The following is a 20862-nucleotide window of genomic DNA, read 5'->3' as shown; positions in this document are numbered from 1 at the left end:
TGTGACATTACTATGAAAGCTCTAAAGCAGTTTATGATGGTGTTGTGATATTTTACATTGAAGACATACAATTCTAAATGTGAAAAGGTTCAAACACCACCATGTCCAGCTTTCTGAAACTATTGTTTTTTTTTAAAGCCCAAGCACTGTTGGGACCAGTGTGATTAATAGGAAGATGATGGCACTGGGGTTACAATTAGATGCTCCTGATTATAGAGAAGACACTTACCTCTCAGATGAGTTTGAATACAATATTGGTGAGCTTTCTACTCTGGGAATGGGAGTGACAAGCACAGCACCAGCTGTGGCACCAGGTACTATAGAAATATACCCCATACTGCAGCCAAAAAAGCATGCAACCATGAACTCTAAAGGTACCAATGGCACAGAGGACTATCATCAAGTCTGCATTAGAAGAGTGTTTGCCAATCTTAGATCAAGAATATAAACACTGGAGGCCTATATTGATTCTTGACAATCCAGTAGCAGCAATGACCCTGATTTCATAAATGTTATTCATAAATGAAGAGAGAAAAACTCTTGGCCTTCAATGCATGCTTAGCTAAGAATATAAATATTTTCTAACAGAAGTAACTAGAACTCAAATCTCATTTCATTAGGGCCAAAGCTTCCTTCCCTATCATTGCATCTGCATATGGTGACCATTGACAAAAGTTATGAAAGTCATTGTATGGTACTAACAATTACAGGAAAAATTCAGAAGTGTTCTTAGTAATTGGCTCTCTAATATGTCCAAGTCAAATTTACATATTGCATATGTTGATTCTCTAAGACGGTGTTTCTTAAACTTTAAGACGGAGGAACACTAAACACAATATTTTTTAAGAGGTCGGGGAGAAAATTGAGCCCTTTAAGGGCGGCCATTTTGAACTCTTGTTCTCTATGTACATTGGACAAACGTCTCAGACACTTCGCCAAAGGATCAATGCCTATAAAACAGATATTAGACAGGATCACAAAGAAAAAACAGTTTCTTGCCATTTCAACCAGAAAGGACATTGTCTCAAGGACTTGATAACCTGCATCCTGCTTCAAAGACCTTTTAAGACCACACCTGAAAGAGAATCCTCTGAACTGACATTCATGCTTCAATTCGACACTTTACACCTAAGTTTAAACGAAGACATTAATTATCTTACCCATTACAAAGATAGCTTCCCCAATTATCACCTCTAATATCATTAGCTCACAGCCATTTACCTCCCCCCCCAATCTCCCTTCTGTTCTGAAATTTGATTTGTCCTTTTCATATGTGTTCACTTTTTGGGGGGGGGGGGTAATTGTATCCTTTGGTATATATGGTTGTGACAATTTTCTTCCACTATTTGATCTGAGGAAGTGGGTCTGGCCCACGAAAGCTCATCACCTAATAAACCATCTTGTTAGTCTTTAAAGTGCTACATAGCCCTGTCTTTTGTTTCACTTTCTATATGTGCCTATATATCCTACTCACAAGATTACAGGGCATGATCAGCCTCAGGGTAAACATACCACTCTACCACTGTATTCAGCATTTTAAAGTGCAGATTAGTCATTTATCCAGTACAGAAGTAAACTGTGGGATCAGACATTCAATAGCTCTTGTAGCCAGAGCAACTGTGCCCAAGAAGGGCTCCTTCCATCCCTCCATTCCCCTCAGGGGCAACATGTAGGGGAGGAAGGGGGAGCACATTTCCCCCCGCCCAAAATGCCATGGGTGAGGGGGGAAGAGGAGCCTCTGGGCAGCTCAGGTGACTAGTGGGGAGGGCCCTGGCACCCACAGAGGGTTTGGGCCCCTGCAGCACACACTGGCAGTAAGGGAGTGGGGGAAGAAGTGGAGGGATGCAGCCCTAGCCCCCTCAAATCCCCCTGCTCCCATAGCTTCATTGCTCTGCTTCTTACTGGGGAGTGGTCCCACCTCTCCCCTGAACAACACAGCCAGGGAGTGAAGCAGAGCTGTCTAGGGCTCCTTACATCCCTCCATGTAGGGGAGGAAGAGGGAGCATGTTTTCCCCCTCCCCAAAATGCCATAGGCAAGGGGGGGGGGGGGGGAAGAGCCGCCTCTGGGCAGCTCAGGTGACTGCTGACCCTTCAATTCTTCCCACTGGTGTGGGAGAGTGCAGGGACCCTGACCCCTGCTGGCAGAGCCAGAGTCCCATTAGCCCCAGGCCAGTGGTTACAACCAGTAGATTGGGATCTACTGGTAGTTCTTGGAGCCTCTGACCAGGGATCTTGACTGGTTTGGCCAAGAGGTCACCAAGTCCACCACTTCAGCTGCTCTCCTTGCCCTTCCCTCTCCGCTTCCAACTGCTGAGCATCTCCTGCCCTTTACTTTGGAGCTGTCCCGTCAGGAACCTCCTGCTTTCTGTGCAGGGCAGGGGAGACAGAGGAGGGGTGCTGATGTCAAGATGCCTCCTCTCCCACTCAGTATCATATCTCCACAGAGCAGAGAGGGGGCACAACAGGACTTGGGAGGGAGTTTGCTTGCTGCTTTAGAGAGTGGTACAGAGCTGCGACAAGGGTGAGCCTGCCTTAGCCCCACTGCACCACTACCCAGGAGCCACCTGAGGTAAGCAGTGCCCAGTCGGAGCCCACATCCCAAAACCCTATCCCAGTCATGAACTTCCTCCTGCAAACCAAGCCCTTGCCATACCCCTGAGCATCCCTGCATCCAAACACCTCCCACAGCCTGCACCTAGAACCCCCTCTGATATCCCAACTGCCTGCTCCAAGCTCAGTTCAGAACCCCTCACACTCCAAATCCCTTAATCCAACACCAGAGCCTGCACCAAAAGCCTCTGCCCATGCCTGGTGAAAGGGAGGGAGGAAGGGAAGGGAGGGAGGATAGAGTGAGCAGGGGCGGAGCCTCCGAGAAGGGGCACAAAGGAGGCAGGGCAAGGACTTTTGGGTTTGAGGTAGATCTTGGATTGCACTTAAATTCAGAAAGTGATCTTGTGCTTAAAAAGGTTGGAGACTCCTGCCCCAGGCCATATCACTCTGGGGAAGAAGCAGAACAGAGCCTAGGATCCTGCTTCCACTAACAACAATTGGCCCCTCCAGCTCCCTGCTCATGTTACTCTCTTTCCCAATAAGGATCTCCTATTTCTATTCAAGTCTCATCTACAGTGTTCCCACACAGAAAGTTAAGGGGCTGCCTCTGATATGTATAAGCAGCAGGGGACAGCAGAAAGAATCTTCTGCCTGCAACATAAGGCAGCCTGCAGCCTCTGATTTTCCTGTCAATCAAGCTTTTCTGTGTTGCAATTAAAAAAAAACAGTAAAGTTGTACTAGTTGATGCCTAGAAATGTCCCTGATATTTCTGATGGGGTCAGATGCAGCATGAGAAGCAAACAGGAGTGAGTGAGGTGGGTGTTAGATTGTTTCACCTGGCTAGTAATTAAATTTCACTTGCCCAGATCAAGTTTCTGTAGCCCAGGGCTGCATGGAAAAGAGGATTTTCCCATTTTGACCTTATCTCAGAGCTAATCAGAACTGACTGGGCCCATATGGAATGTTCATCGTCAACATTACTTACATTTCTGATGACAATCATCAAAATGTTTTGATACTTAGTAATTTGTTTTATCTACATACAAGACCATGACAGGCATCTCACTGGCCAAGCCTGTAAAGGACTTTTAATATTCAACTCAATTACATTTCAGTGTTTGTTGACATGTTACAGGCAAACTTTTGAATGCCACAGCCAATCAGTTGCCAAATGTCAAGCAATGTTACAGGCATCAATGAGCAGAACCCTTTTGATTTCTAGGGGAAGGAAGGAAGAGCGGATTAGGAGACACATGGAACCCTTATCTAATTAGCACAGCCAAGGCTTTACACATCTCTACAACTGTTTACTAATCAAACAACTGGCTCAGTGGTTCTCAAACTGTGGTCCACATGGGCCAGGGGCTCAAGGTTCATCCCCCACCACTGTACAGTGGGGAGTCCTCACTGGTGGCACAGCCCCACATGCCCACTCACCCCTTGCAAGCTTGCATTTCTGCTGCAGGGGATCGGGAGGGGAAGAGATGTCTAAGCCTCACAGGGCAGATCCAGCTCACTGGGGAGGGGCAAGCAGCTCTGCATGCTGCCTCTCACCCTCCCCACCAAGCTGGAGAAATGGCAGCATAGGAGGTTTCACCTGGGGGCTTTCCCCACTGCTCCCATTAGCTGGAATCACAGCCAGCCCACTCTTTCACCCATTTTGTCATCATGGGTGGTTGGCTGGTGGTCCATGGAAAAGTTTGTGTTGAGCAGGATGGCCACGGGCCAAAACATTTGAGAATCACAGGAGTGGTTGATGACTCCCATGGCTTCGAGCATAACAGTTTTCCTAGATCATCCCTGCCTATCCTCCCAAAGTGGACGCCCTCAATAATTTCTCCTCCCTCCCCCCGGACAGAAAATATAATAATGGGGTAGAGGAATGATCACAGTCTCTGGCAGAATAAGGGACCCAGATATCCTCTCTCTCTCCATAATGGGGGAGCACAAACCATGGGGGAAGGGAAGCATGAAGAACAGAGATGCACAAAGAGCCCCTGCATGGAAGAGGAGAAGAATGAGGAACCCTGGAGTGGATGGGGGAGTGTGGTGACACTCAGAACCCCAATAGAGGGGAGATTAGGGGAAAAACAGATACAGGGGATACAGGGCACACCCCCTGACATGGGGGGGAAGTGGCAGCACAAGCCTGCTAGTCTAAGGGAAGACTTGTGGACATCTCTATGGGAGAAGAGGGGAATAGGGAGACTGCCACAGACAGGGGTGAAATTGCAGCGAGTTGCAAGGAGTCCCTAAAAAGACAGGGAGATAAGAGTCTGTCTCACAGATAGTTTGTGGGGTAGAGGAGAAGATGACAAAGAGCCCATCCTATGTGCAGTAAGCTCAGCCTACCCAACCTACTGACCCTAAAAGCTACCCAGTGCCAGCTTGTACACCACTGTCAATCTACATCCATAAGGTGGCATATAATAAATCACTGGGAAACTAATAACTCACTGATTGTTAATATTCTTGCATAATGTATGAGCAGTAAACTCACAAAGGGCTTTATAGAGATGTGCTGCAAACAGGTTGTGAAAATGTATTCAGCAAGCCATGCCTAAGCCACCTCTATGCCAAAAAAGGAATACAGTTCTGCCAGCTTGAATGTGTGTCTGAAGTAAATTAAACACGAGAAAGAAAAATATAGCTATATGCAAGATAAATGAAGTCATCAAGAGATTAAGTGGGGAAAGATGACTAATAATTTTGACAGGGGGTAGAGAATGCATCTTCCAGAAACCTTCCTGAAGTAAGGCCACTGAACTTTGGGGAAGATACAAGGAGAAAGAAAAAGCCATTTTGACATACCTCAGTTGAGGGGCAAAGGAGCCAAAACTCTTTAAAAAAAAAAAAAAAAATCACAGAACAATTGGCCTTCAACTAAAGGGACTGAATAGTTGAGAAACTTGTTGAGGCAAAGATTATAACTTGCTGAAATGCAGTTTCAGTCTTAGAAGTATATTTTTACTTTTGTTTGTAATCTTTTCTATCCTTATTCCTTGTACTTGGTTCCACTTAAATCCACAACATTTTGTTTAATAATCTTGTTTGACTGTAAATAAGTTCAATACTTTGCTTGAAATATGAGTGTCTGTCAAACCCCAGTTTCTTTAAAGAAAGAGTCAACTTAAATTCTATGGCTAAGTCGAGACTGGCATGATTTTCCGCAAATGCCTTTAACGGAAAAGTTTTTCCGTTAAAAGCTTTTGCGGAAAAGAGTGTCTAGATTGGCCCGGATGCTTTTCCACAAAAGCACTTTTTGCAGAAAAGCATCCGTGCCAATCTAGACACAGTTTCGCGCAAGAAAGCCCCAATCACCATTTTCGCGATTGGGGCTTTTTTGCACAAAACAATACTGCGTTGTCTACACTGGACCTCTTGCGCAAAAGCATTTACTCAAGAGGGCTTTTGCCCAAACGGGAGCAGCATAGCATTTCCGCAAGAACACTGACAATCTTACATGAGATCGTCAGTGTTCTTGAGGAAATTCAAGCGGCCAGTGTAGACAGCTGGCAAGTTTTTCCGCAAAAGCAGATGCTTTTGTGGAAAAACTTGCCAGTCTAGACGCAGCCTCTGAGTGTTCCAGGAGAGGCCTGGATACTACAGGGCAAATGGCTTTGAGGAAAGTCAGGGCTGGGAGAGAGTGCTGGGGGGCATTCTGCAAAAATTAACTGGATGGTAGAAGCAAGACTAGGATTTACAAGCTTGCAAGGCTGACTCTTGGTGTTTGGGCTATAAGCCACAGTAGCACAAAATTTATGGCAAGGCTGGAGAACCTATAGCCCTGGGGCTGAATCCAGCCTCCAAGGCCTGAGGATTACCCTCTTCCCCCCAGCATTGCAGAGCTGGCACTCCAGCCTGTAGCCCTCCCCCCCCCCATACCCTGTACTCCACTCCATTCCTGTACCCTACCTTCTGCCCAGCCCACCCACCCGTAGCCTGCTCCTGCATCCTATCACCCTCCCAAATCTACCAACTCCCAATCTATTCCTGCACCCTCCCTCCTGCTCAGACCCCACACCCCAAGCCCACTTCCCAGCAGCCCCTCCCACACACTGTGGCCTCATTTTGGGGCCACAAAACCTATTAGCTCAGGCATCCCTAGGCTCTGGTGTGCAAGGGGACTGGCGTGGGGGTTTTGTTTTTTGCTTTTCACTTTTTGCGACCCCCAACTGACATTTCTAATTCAGCAACCCCCAAACCAAAAAATGTTCCCCACTCTGTTTTTTGGTATGCAGAACTGCAAAGTAGGTTGTGACAATTCCTTAATGATCTGAGTTGAATCCTAAAGCATCACAAATTCCCTCCCTAAACTAGAATAAAGGCTATTAATCTCATATTATTTTAGCATATGGTTATGGAATTAATACTTTCTCTAGTCTTCCCCTTTTGGGACAGATACATGAGAAGCAACACTTACTATCATAAGAGCTGTTCAGGATTTTATTCCATGTGCATCTTACCCTAAGTAGCCTCTTTCTCTTAAGATATCTCTACTCAGCAACATTATTAACATAGCCTGTGTCTACACAGCCAGTAGTTATTTCAACATAATGTCAAAATACTATCAAGCTGCAGGACTTCCCTTATGCCTCATTTTATGAGGCGTAAGGGGAGTTGGAGGGAAGAGTGCAGATAGCACCAAAACTCAAAATAAGCTACGCAAGCCCAATTTGCGTAGCTTATTTCAAGTTAAGCCCTGATATATAGACGCGCCCCAACTGTGAAATTTACCATATGTCAGTGACTTAAGTGTAACTCGTATTTTTCAGGTCTTGGTTATTATTTCTACAAAATACCTCAAATACATTTTAATAAACTGATTCAAGTAAAATATTTTATAACTAGCTGGAGTTACCCAGCGTTGCTCGAGGAAACCGGAGGAACAAAATGTAGAAAAACAGTAGTCCATTATCTTTTTTTGAATGGCAGAAAAGTTGCACTGATTTCTATAGGAATTAAAATATACAGTAGAGTCTCGATTATCCGATCTAAATGGGACCAAAGGATGGTCGGATAATCGAAATGTCAGATAATACAGAAAACACCTTGCAGGGTCGAAAGTATTTTCCCCATCAGCTGCCGCTCTGCAGACGCTCGGCTGCTTCATAGGGAGCCACACTGCCCCCGGCCTCCCCCAGCCAGCCACACTGCCCCCGATCTCCTTGATCTCCCCAACTGGCCAGGAGAGATAGGGGAGGTCAGGGGCAGCGCAACTGGCCTGGAGAGAGAGGGGAGGTTGGGAGCAGCACGGCTGGCCGGAGGGGATGGGGGAGATCGGGGTGCCCCACGACCTTCAGGGGGTGGGGGGCCGTTGGTCTCCGGCATCCTGTTGCATGGCCCTGCTCCCACCGCCCTCTTCTCTCACCACCTTTGTCTACGCACTGCCCGGCACCTTCCCTTCCACACTTGCTCTGCCAGCTCCGCCGCCTGCACAATTGCCTTGGGTGGCCACAGGCAGGTCGGATAACATGGAATGTCGGATAAAGGAAGGTTGGATAATCGAGACTCTACTGTAGGTCCGCCTCATCCCTGGGGAAGGGGGGGGCGACCACCAGGTGGAGGGGAGGTTACACGTGGGAGAGGCGCCCCAGCTCACGCCCGGGGCTGCAGGTGACGTGGGGGGCAGGGCTGGTGCCCGAGCCATTGTGCATGCGGGGGTCGGGGCACTGTGTGCGCCGGCACGGGGGCGGGGAGGGAAGGGAGCGTGCTGGGGACCTAGGGTGGGCGGGGCAGCCCCAGCGCAGCACAGCACAGCAGGTTACTTTTTTATTTTTACAACTTGAGATCGGGCCCAAATGGGTCCAAAAGTACCTTAAAACCTTCTCCTGGATGAAAGGTTGTCCCGTGGAAAGTTTGGTTGCAGTAGCTCTTATAGTGTCCAAGTTATTAGCGCACAAACTTACAAACATTCTCCTTTATACATTAGATAAAGTTCTCATGCTTCAGACATTAACAATTCATTTTGCATATTTCTATGTAATTTCAAAGCTGTGTAAGTGATAGCATGTTAAAATAAAAATGGCATAAACTATCTTCCCAAATAGTATCTACAGTTCACATCCTTTTCAGTTTACTATAATCACAAAACCTAAGTTCAGAATGAACATCCATAAAATTGTCCCAATTGTCGTCAAGGGACAATGTTAAAATATAAGTGACAAAAGAATTAGAAGTGTATTAATGTACAGACTTCAGGAGAAGGATAATTTAAGAGGGTAAACTATTTGAATAGAGACACCTCTATACCTTAAAATAAGTTATGAAATATTGTATTTACTATTGAAGAGGGATTCTCCTATCCAGCTTTATGAGAAGCTCTTAAATCCTCGAAGTGTTACACATCCAGTAATTAATACTTAGTTATGAAATGCCTAAAAATTATTATATTTTTGGAAATAGCCTTCAGGTTATACAACCTTATAGACTCATAGACTTTAAGGTCAGAAGGGACCATTATGATCATCTAGTCCGACCCCCTGCACAATGCAGGCCACAGAATCTCACCCACCCCCTCCTAAAATCATCCTCTCACCTATCTCTCAGATATTGAAGCCTTCAAATACTTTGAAGACCCCAAGATGCAGAGAATCCTCCAGCTGTGATCTGTACCCCATGCTATAGACGAACGCAAAAAACCTCCAGGGCCTCTGCCAATCTACCCTGGAGGAAAATTCCTTCCCGACCCCAAATATGGCGATCAGCTAAACCCTGAGCATGTGAGCAAGACTCACCAGCCAGACACCCAGAAAGTTCTCTATAATAACTCCTATCATCCCTCCATTGACCTATTTACCACTGACAATGAATGGTCAATTAGTTACCAAGATCATGTTATCTCATCAAACCATCCCCTTCATAAACCCATCTAGTTTAATCTTGCAGACAGCTAGATCTTTTGCCCCCACTACTTCCCTTGGAAGGCCATTCCAGAACCTCACTCCTCTAATGGTTAGAAACCTTTGTCTAATTTCAAGTCTAAACTTCCTACTAGCCAGCTTATATCCATTTGTTCATGTGTCCACATTGGTATTAAGCTTAAATAATTCCTCTCCCTCCCTGGTATTTATCCCTCTAATATATTTAAAGAGAGCAATCATGTCCCCCCTCGGCCTTCTTTTGGTTAAGGTAAACAAGCCAAGCTCCTTGAGTCTCCTTTAATAAGACAGGTTTTCCATTCCTTGGATCATCCTAGTGGCCCTTCTTTATACCTGTTCCAGTTTGAATTCATCCTTCATAAACATGGGAGACCAAACTGCACACAGTATTCCAAATGGGGGCTCACCAATGCCTTATATAATGGCACTAACACCTCCTTATCCCTACTGGAAATACCTCGCCTAATACATCCCAAGACCGTATTAGCCTTTTTCACGGTCATGTCACAATGGCAGTTCATAGTCATCCTATAATCAACCAGGACTCCAAGGTCCTTCTCCTCCTCCGTTACTTCCAACTGATGTGTCCCCAGTTTATAACTAAAATTCGTATTAATCCCTAAATGCATAACCTTACACTTCTCACTATTAAATTTCATCCTATTGCTATCACTCCAACTTAATCTACACTGGTGCTGTAAATTGAAAATTACTTGTTTATACAGGACTAACCAAAAAAAGTGTTTTTACTCCCAAATAAGAGTATAACAAAAGTACACTAGTACACTTGAACCTCTTTAATCTGGAAACCCTGGGAAACAGGGTTTGCTGGATTAAAGATTTTGTCAGGCAGGGGAAGGAGTGAGGGGGATGGGAGTAGGGCACTTACCAGGCCCACTGTGTCCCTTGCTGCTCTCAGGCACTGCCACTATGAAAGGGAATTGCTGTGCTGCTATTCCCCAACCTGGGGGAGCAGGAGAAGCAGCAATGTTCAGAGCCGCTTCCACTTTCACCTGCTAAGTGTACTACAGGTGTTCCTGAATTACGGACGTACGAAGGTTATAGCATACCAAAGAACAGCTGACATTATAAAACATAGTCACAAGCAAGCAAGTCACATTAAATGTTAGAAATACCATATGGTCACTGAACAAGAGAACTGCAGCAACTGCTAAACCAATTTAAACTAACTTAAAGAGAGGTCTCTGTACTTGGTTATTTTTGCATTTTGTTGAAATGACCACTACATGTAATGTACAACAATACTGTTAACTCAAACGTTTGATTAATTCTACAACCTTATCAGAATTAAGGGTTTGGAGGGAAAAGAATGCATACTACTCAGATCGACAGTTAACATATGAGAAACATTACTGTGAGTCATTCAGCAGCTTCCTCATGGGAAAGAGTAACATTTTGAGAGCTATAAGTGTTTGCACATGTTGTTTTACCTTTGTTCTTTTAGTGTCTTATTTCTCACCTCTTAACATGTTAAGACTTGGGGAGCTACTAATTTCACTGCCTTCTCTTTCTTCCTGTGGCCCTCTGGGATCATCCCCCTCATTTCACCCTCTTTTCTTTCTGTTTCAGTGACCCTCCCACCAGTCCAGGAGAACTGGACATGCCATTCTCTGGGGACACTGATACAGTGGTTCCCAGCCGCTGGTCTGCAGACTGCTGCCGGTCCACGAACCCATGACTGTTGGGCTGCGGCGGCTGCCAGAGCTGAAGCCATGGTGGCTAATTTTGCCCAGCAGCGGCACTGGGGCTGAGGCAGCAGCAGGAGGCAGCACCTTCCTCCCTACTCCAACCCAGGTAAGATGGCAGCCCAGCCAGGACTCCATGCTTCCCCCACCCTTCTCTCTACCAATGGGGGTGCGAGACATGCTTGGGGAGGGGGCACAAAGGAGGAGAAAGTGTGCATGCTGCCAACTGCTGCTTTCCTTGCCCGCATGACTTATGTTGCCCAGTGTCAGAAGAGCAGGTGCCACCCTCTCTCCTCCCGTCCTGGTAAGATGGCAGCCCAGCTGGGGCTCTGTGCTCCCCCTCCCACCTCTACCCCAAGATATGCTTGGGGTGGGAGGGGACGCACTTCGAACACCTGCTCCCCATGTCCACATGGCAGCAATGGCCACATTCCCTAGAGAGGCAGCCTCGCATTGGGGCATGCAGGGGTGGGGCGGGATCAAAGGGGTGTTAGGTGAAGACATGGTCAGGTCATGGGGCAAGAGGGCGTTGGCATGGACTGTAGGGGTCAGAGATTAAAGGGTCAAAGGGCGCATGGGGTGGAGTCAAAGGATATTAGGCACTGGGGAGCAAGGGGCTGGGTTGGGGCTAAGCTAACAGGTAACATTTTATTTCCATATTTGCACATTCATTATTTGCATAATGAATATGCAAATAAAATGTTACCAGTCTGTCAAAAGTTTGTGAATTGGTTTGCCGGTCTGTGATACAAAAAAGGCTGGGAACCACTGCACTTACAGATACTAAGAGCTGGCCATGCAGGACTCTGAAAAAGACAAGTTAAAAGAAGAGACAGGGCAAAAAAAAACCAGATACATACTACAATTGCTCTCCATTTCCCTCCCCCCACCAAAAGGCTCTCAAACTCCCATCCAGTCATCCAGGGATCAGAAGCATAGCTTTGATCTTGAACTCACATCTCTTGTATTAAGTAGGGCTGACAGAAGTTTAGGGGTGTTTGTTCACAGGAGATTTTGGTACTTAATTTGTTTGCCTTCTGATTTACACTGAAAGAAAATTTAACAAAATTTCCTCTCCCCTCCCCCCAAAAAAAGCTTCTCCCAAAATTTTATTTTAGAAAAATTGAAATATGGTGTTCCTGAAACTAAATGAGAAATTTATTTCTTGCCAATTTTACAGCTGCTATTCAGGCTCCTAATGGTGCTCCTAGAGTGAGGAAAGCCCTCCAGGACCCTAAGTCCCAGCCCTAGCAGGGCTCCAGAAGTTGTCTGGTTTCTATCAGAGCTGCAGACCCTGAAATTTGTCCATGTTTCAGCTAAAGTTTAGTCAAGACTATGACAGATTTGTCAAAAAAGTCTCTAAAATTAATTGTTGTTTTCTGATTAAACATTTTGATGGAAAATTTCTGATTAGCTCTAGTATTGAGAGCAAAAGAAGAGCGCCACTCTCACTTTTTACTTAGTTTATGGTTGCTGCTATGTATATTTCAAAAACTTGAGCATTTAAGATAAAAATTAACAGTGAGGGGAGGAGAGGCATATATTCAGTCATAGCTCATACACATTTAATTATCACATTGCAAAAAACCAAAACCAAACTTAATTCTGCTGCTACAGACACATCCGGTCTCAAAACTACAGACACCACCTCCCTCCGATATCTTATTTGCCATAAAGAAACAATATTTTCACCCCATCCATCAGAAAGTACAAAGATTTCATATCATTCTCCTCATATACTCTCAACGTCCCATTCTATCTTCTGTATTTCACTCACTTACTGGACAGGATCTCACTTTCTACCTGTCCATCCATCTCCAAACATCTTCTAGTCACTCACCATGCTGTAACATCATCTGGAGTCAGTTCAAAGGGGATACAGAAGCACTATTCATCTCATCCCAGATTCACTACACTAACCTCTCCAAAATCATATAAGGAACCCCCAAGACAATCCCATAGCCCACACCGCTTATCCTGTCTCGGGGAATCTTCAGAGATGGAAGAATCTTGAGGTAAATGCAGAAACATACATAAAAATAAGTTCACAGTCTTCCCACACTAGGAACAGCATTTTTTTTTCTTAATATCTCCACATCATGTCACCTGTACTAGACAAAGACAACAGCAGAATGGCTGGAAAACCTGAGGGGGAGAAAGTTTGTGATAAAATATTTGTGGACATCATAACAGAGGACCAACAACCCCTCCCCAGATTTTTAATCTCAGAGTTGGAAGCAATATCTGAGGACTAAGATTATTGCAGTGGCAAAGGACAGCGTGGCAGTTGCCAGAGAAAGCAGTGCCAGGTCCAAAAACACCACAGAAAGAGGGAGATGCAGAGACAACTCCTGGGCACAATACAAAGCTGAAATGCCCTATTACAGCTTTTAATTAGGACAATCAGCAATACAATACTGCAAACCACTCCCAGCCATATTAGGTAGCCCCTGAACAATGCAGGCTACAGTGAACAAGAGTAACTCCTCCTTGGCATAAATCCACAGCAGTGCTCCTAGGCCATTCCCCTCAAACTCAAGCTGAGGTCATTGATAACAATGGAACTTGGACCCCAGCTCATTTGACACTTCTATTGCCCCTAATAACTTAAAACCTTGGCATACCATACGAGAAGGCTCACAAAGCAGAAGAGGCGGAACAAAACCAAATACTTGTCTGTGAATCTAAACCTTTTCCCCTTTGTATTAAGCACGGCACTGTCACACGTGGCTGTTTTCATTTGCTGGTGATATAATGAAAGGGTGTTTTGTAGTTAGATAATAAATTACTGATATATTGTGTCTAATTAAAAGCTGTTTTTCAGCTATGTTTCAGTTGAATGTTCACTTGTTTGTTATGCAACTGATTAATACAAATCTTTTAAAATATCAAATCTTCATAAGGAGTTGGTGACAGTTCATTTTACACAGAAAAGATGTTTGCACTAATTCACAGGGCTTTGCAAATACACACAGGCAACGACAGTAGGTGCAGTAAGGACTGCTGATTCAGTTTCATTTTTACACCTCCCATAAAGTACTCTGAACTGAACAAATACTTCAAACCTCATTCTTTCCAGGAGTTAATGTGTGGATGCACATGTACAATTCAGGCCAGAGCCTCAAGAGCAACAGGCTTCCCTAATACTACTGTCATAGCTGTCTGCACTACGTCTGTGGTTTGAGCAACTAGCAAAACATCCAGAGTCTCTACACCTCAGCCTCCCACCCATCACTAGAGGCTCTCTCCTTTACTCACAAATACTGTGCAAACACAACATGGTACTACAATTGTGACATGTTTTTCTGCTGCTTCCAGCCTATTCAACAAATTGCACCACCTCTCTTCCAAACAGCCAAATGCACTCCAGTCAGTCCTACTGAGGTGATTGTGAAGACAGTTTCCCTCCTGTTGTCCAAGCAGCCTGTAAATGGTTTCCACAACCAGGGAAACAGAGGGTTGGCTGCTCTTCCAGCATAACCCAATGAACATCCACACCATTAAGGTTCATAGGGCTCCCAATGACAAATATTCCCTTTTCCATTAATTTAAACAGTGAAGATTTCCAAAAAATGCTAGCAACATAGACATAGTATTTGTGTGTTAACTGCTACACTGATCTACAAACTCTTGGAGGACCATGGCAAAATACTTTTTGTGTATGAGTTCTGAGCCCTGATTAGGATGAAGATAGGAAATAGGAACATGAGTCCCATCACATTATGGGACATTCATGTATGCAAAATAACTTTCTGAGCATTACAAGGCTTCATACTCTGACACAACAGCATCTTTTCCATGGCATCACACACCTGCATAACTATGGCCCCAAGAGTTGATCTCTTCATTCCAAATTGGTTTGCTAGACAGGCTGAATTTGAGGGTGACCAACTTCCAGGTGGCTTTATGCAACCTGGCCGTGGATATGGAACACCGCAAGGCTGGTACACTACTGTTGCAACTCTTGGATTAGCTCAGTACATATTTCTAGAAAGAATGACTTCTACTTCCCGAAATTCTCTTGTCCCTGCTAGTGGTCCCAGGTCTGCAGAACTATCTTTTCCAACCAATCTATGCTGGATTCCCACACCCACAAAGAGCACTGCATGCTGTGAAGATGCTTCAGGAATCAGTTTTCTACTATCAGTTGTTCAGTACCTTCCTCTTCTCCCTCATTTATTTCCCAATTTGATTACTGCTGAAGCCCTTGATGCTGTAGCTATGACAATCTGCTCAGTAGTGTGGCTGGTGAAGTTCAAAGCCAAATTCTTCTGAGTGCTGACACACACAACTCAACCAGGTTGCCAACATAGTGGCGCTGAGCAATGCTAAGTCCATCACGGCCAACGACAGTTCAAAAATTGCCTAGCCTAATCAGGAAGTAAGTATAAAGCAGAGATATAATCAATCATGGGATTTTTTTTTTATTTAAATTGAACTTGCTTGGCTTTTCCTGCATCCCCCCCCACCCCCCATGCACAGTAAGCAAAATGCACACTTGCTCTGCTGCAAAGCTAAAAAGCATGGGTTGGCAGCTGGATTCCCACGAGCAGGGGGGAGGGGCAGGAGGGAAGAACCAGTATTTCAGAGGCAGCAGCTAGTGCATGCCGGGAACTGGCTTAAAAGCCAGCTCCTGGGGAGCCAGCTGCCACTGCAGATGCAGGTAACCATATAACCATGGACTTTTTCAGCAGTTTACACAATTACCTGAATTTTAACATCCCTAGCATATACAATGCACACTGACAGTGGGCACACCTTTCCATGCATGCGATAGCAGTTTGAGCACTATGCGTTATTTGACGTGCAGGGGGGAAGTGTGATTAAGTCTCCCCGTGTAGACTAGCCCAGTGGTTCCCATCCTTTTTTATACTGGGAACCAGTAAATCCATTTGCAAACTTGCAGCACAGCGGCAACATCTGCATATTCATTATGCAAATAAAACATTTTCTGTTTGCCAAAATACGTATCCCTGCCCCTTCATACACTCCAACCTTGATTCCTGCAGCCCCCCCATATTATATTATTTTATTTTATTCAGTCCCAGTGGCCAGAACAACTGCCCACTGGACAGAGCAGATCCTGCCTCCCGCCATGCAGCAGGTTCCATCCCCCTCTGCGCACAGCAGGTCTCAGCCTCCTCCTCACCCCAACCAACCCTACCCTGCCCAGCTGTGGCAGGTGCCAACCCTCCCCCCCCCCCGTCCCCGAGCTGGCCCCACCCACCCCATGGTGGTGGCACAGGCCCTGCCCTCAGCTACTGGGACAGGCCCCAAAAGCTCACAACACGGCTGTAGCCTTGCCCAGCACCGCAGCCACTTTCCACACGGCTGTTGGAGCTGGAATTGGGATCAGGAGAGGCTGCCCCAGTAGGGACAGCCTTACCATGGCCCTGGCTCCAGCCCTTCCCGCCACCCTACTCACCCTGCTGCTGCATGGTAAAGGGGGTGGAAAGGAATTTCCTTACAGGGAACTCTAGTGGGCAGGACTAATCAAAAGCTGGGGGGGAGAGGAGGGGGAGGCATGGCAAGGCAATGTGCCACAATCCACCAGGCAGGGGTTCACGGCTTGCCACTGGTCCACGGACCAGTGGTTGGGAATCACTAGACTAGCCCACTGTTTAACTCATTTTCTCAACAGAATACCACCACCAAAAAAAAGTAAAATAAAACATCAGCATGTTTACAAGTCACCATGCTGCACACTCTGCTTGTGCATTAAGCCCTTTCCCACCCCAAATCTTTGTTGGTCCGATCTAGTAAGAGTGTATACTCTTCAGGACAGAGACTCTTTCTTGTCTACACTTATACAATACATGCCACAATGGGACCCTGATCTCACGTAAGTGGTATCACAATACAAAAAAACCCACATTATTATTGGGTGATTAAAGTGCTTAAAATACAAAGGGTACATGATCCTCAATTTCTCCAGCAATGTACATTTAAATGGTTTGGCCAATTGCCTTCAAATCTTCCAAATAATGTATGTAATTCATGTTTTCCTATGCAAAGCTACACAACGAGAGGGTGTAAGGTTGTGACAATGTCATTAATTTGGGACCTGTTACTGTTATGATGATAGGAAGGTCTCTAGGAGATGAGCAGAGATGCGTAATTAGACGGCAGCAGGAGCATCAGCAGAGCCAGCCCAAGCTACAGGCTGACCCGGCTACTGCCCGGGGCACCTCATTATAGGGGGCACCATTCAGGGCTGCCGGACCAGGCAGGGGCAGGGCCACGCATGCGCCAGGTAGCGCCACGGAGCAAGGTCGTGCATGTGCCGCACGAATGGCTCAGGCCAGCCCTGAGCATCAGCAACAACAAACAGAAAAGTCAGTTTCCAGATACTGAAAAGTAAGTCACAATTCTAAGTCTCTGTCTACAAAGTACCTCTGCATAAATTATTTCATTCAGTGGTGTGAACTCCTCTCTCCTCCCTCCCTCAAGCAACAGTTACATCAACATAACCACTTTTAGTCACAGCACGATGTCAGTGTACATGCAGACATGCTCTTAATCTTGTAATTTATTTTTACTTTGATTTTTACTTTGTTAAATGTAAGCATAGGCAGCGGATCAGAATCATCTAATGATGTGCATGTGTACTTCGGGATATCTATTTTAGTATATATTTATTTACATGTACGATGTAAATATTGTGGTAGAAAATTTAAATTGGTTGATATAAAACGTATGCAGAAAGGTGCATCAAAGCCAAAAGAAATGAACATGCCCTACACTTCACAAGTGCTTCAGAACATTAATAATGCCCCAAAGTTCTTTGTAGAACCAAAACAGACTACCCCAGATGTAACTCTCTATGCATAATCAAACACACATTTTACACTTTTAAATCCTTTATGAACCACCTCTTGACAACCTTTCTATGGCCCCAGCACTGTAAGATACATATCTATTTAAAAGTGAGGCATGGGTGTGAGTACTATAATGCCACCGACAGCCCAGGTGCCCAGAGCACCATTTGCGGGTCTAGTGCTTTTGCTATAACTGGAGATATTAACCTGTTTTACAGCTTGTACGTAGACCAGCCATGCCATGTTTCAAAGAAAAATTACTTATTTACCCAAAGGCTAATATAAGATTAATCTTCCCCACCACCCTTGAGCCCAGGAATGAAAGGAATCCTAGCATCTTCTTCCCCTTATCCTTTTCAGCAGGGGGAATGAAAGGAAAACAGGCTGCTCTTTCCATCAGGACATCATCCTTTAACAGTGCTGCTACTCCATTTTTCATATTTGCCCCCAACTAGCCAGTGCCTGAAGTTTTTCCAAGCACTGCTTTTACACATGAGCAGGATGTCATGAGAAACTATTACATTCAAGCAGATACACAATGTGTCTCTGAATGGAGTCACTTGCCAAATTATACAATTTCTAATTTCTTCATGCATCCTCACAACCAGCGTGTCCTAAATATAAACTGGAGGAAAGGAGAGTAACTTTTCAAAACATGTTCAAGTCTCGCAAGTACTATTTACTTTAATATGAATGGTAAAGCCTAAATCCTTAATGTATACGCATTCTTAGGAATGAGTGAAAAAAAAAATCAAGTAACTTCTTATGCACAGCTTTTTAGATAAGGGACAGAAGAAAGAACCAAGGCTATTCATTTAGCACACCTTTAAATATAGTAATATTGCTGTGTCCTCTCAGGCCTAGGAGGTCTTCAGGTAAGATTCCTCCCTCCCCACATCACCTGACAAGCACTAATTATTTAGTACATACACTAGAGGTCCTCAGCAATCCCATCAGTGACTCACTTGATGACAGAATCACTGCAAAGATGAGAATAATACTTTTTCTTCCAAAATAATTAGTAGTCTTGTGGCACCTTATAGAGTAACAAAATACGTAGTATCATGAGCTTTTGTGGAGAAGACTCTCTTCCTCAGATGAATTGGAGTGGAAATAACAGAAACCAAGATATATAACATTTCTGCTCCAACTCATCTGATGAAGTGGGTCTCACCCACGAAAGCGCATGATGCTATGTATTTGTTAGTTTCTAAGATGCCACAAGACTACTCATCATTTTTGAAGTTACCCCACTGTTCCATTTCCTGCAGCACTGATGTCACCAATTAAAATCTCAGAGACATTGCTAATGTCTTCCTGAGCTAGAATTTCAACTTCTTTGGGTACCAGGGTTAAAAAAGTAAGAGGAGACTCTGCAAATGGCTGGAAAAATCTTATCAATGGGATAATAGCCACAGAAAACCTCTTTCAAAAGCACTTCCAAATCCATGACAAACCCAAGTGCCCTTATATTATTATTATTGGTGTTGAAACGGGAGAGAAAGGGAGAAGAGCTCTGATTAGCCCGAGGCCATCCATCCCTATTGCTGCCCCGAGAGGCACTTGCTCCCACACAGCGAAGGAGCCACGAAGCCAACAAAGCACCTCACGTACCGGCTTTCAAAACACACCCGTGCACGGCCGCTACGAGAAACACCTGGGGTTGCGTGCCCGGCTCCTGCCCCAGGGCCAGCGCAGGGGCGCGCCCGCAAACCCACCTCGGAGCCGACCGGGCTGTCACGGGGCGGGGGAGCGCGCGGCCCCTTCCCCGCCCGGCTGGCCCGGCACAGCCCCCAGCGAGTCACACGCGGCGGAATAAAACCGCCCCACGGGAGCGAGGCCTACGCCAGCCCGGGCAGGGCTCGGGGCCAGCCCGCCCCCGACCCGCCCCGCCCCGCCCCCGACCCGCCGCGGGCAGCCTTGGCCCCATCGCGGCGGGGGCATCCCCGCGGGACCCGCTCCCCTCCGAGAGGAGCCCTCCCCCAGCACGGGAGCGCGGCGGGACCAGCCCCGAAGCGGGGCAGCCCAGCCCCTGGTCTCAGCGCGGACCGGTCCGGGCGGGCGGGGGTTATGCAGCGGGGGCCGGGGTGTACCTGGCTCCTGCCCGGTGCGGAGCCCCGGGGGCGGGGTTCCCCTTGCGCCCCCTCTCACTCCCGCCCCACTCCGTTGTTGTCTCTGTGCGGCAGGAAGCGCGTGAGCGGCCCCGCTAGCGGCGTCCCCAGCGCGGCGTAGTTACCATGGGGCGGACGCCCCCTCCCGCCGGAAGTCGCTGCCGGGAAGGGGGCGGGTCGGTGTCGGTCGCCATCTTGAGTGTGGCGCGGCGGGACCGCGGGGCTCCGGCTGCCCCGGACCCAAGACGCGAAGGGGTTTGGGTGGCGCCGCTCCCGTTCTGCGCTCGGGAAACTGCAGCGAGCGCCCAGCAACGCCAGCGCCGACGCACCAGCCCCGGGGCGGAGCCTCAAGCGCTCCCGCTGCAAGCCCGCCAGACGGGTCGGGGAAGGCCCAGCGCTGGGGCGAAGGGCCATTAGGTGTCTGGCGGGGATGGAGGCTCCAGCCCCAGATGTGACACCGGGCACAAGCCGGAAAGGGGCGCGTGGCACTGATCCGTCACTCCCTGTCTGCCTGAGCCCGGGGCAGCTGCAGGCAGGCCCTGCTCCCCAGCCCTGCCCCTAGCCGCTCCTACAGCGTGTGCCCCGAAGAGCATCCCACTGCAAGCCGCTCCCTGGCATCCCTAGTGAGTTTTAGCTCGCCTGCCGGCTTCTGTCCACTCCCATTGAGTAATGTGTAAACTGTATCAGCTGTGTGCCCTCAGTGGAAAACTGGGAACATACTCTGCAATATTTTGCAAGGTGCATGTACTATAAATACCCAGGGGATCATGCACCTGTGAAGAAAATGTGGTACTA

General features: G+C 46.7%; 1 protein-coding gene across 4 annotated transcripts in view; it reads right to left on the bottom strand.

The window, feature by feature from the left end:
* DISP1 (dispatched RND transporter family member 1) overlaps nt 1-20524 on the bottom strand; it is a 180913-nt gene extending 160389 nt beyond the window's left edge. For 2 of the 4 annotated variants that reach the window (XM_006115598.4, XM_006115599.4), the window contains exon 1: nt 20050-20185. The gene's annotated coding sequence lies outside the window, so the exon portion shown is untranslated. The other 2 variants (XM_075925248.1, XM_075925250.1) reach the window with 2 other exon arrangements.
* Between the last annotated feature and the right edge of the window lie 338 nt (nt 20525-20862).

This window comes from Pelodiscus sinensis, chromosome 3 (genome assembly GCF_049634645.1).
Source record: "Pelodiscus sinensis isolate JC-2024 chromosome 3, ASM4963464v1, whole genome shotgun sequence".
NCBI lineage: Eukaryota > Metazoa > Chordata > Testudines > Trionychidae > Pelodiscus > Pelodiscus sinensis.
Note: the sequence above shows the minus strand (reverse complement) of the source record. Positions and strands in the feature narration are given on the sequence as shown.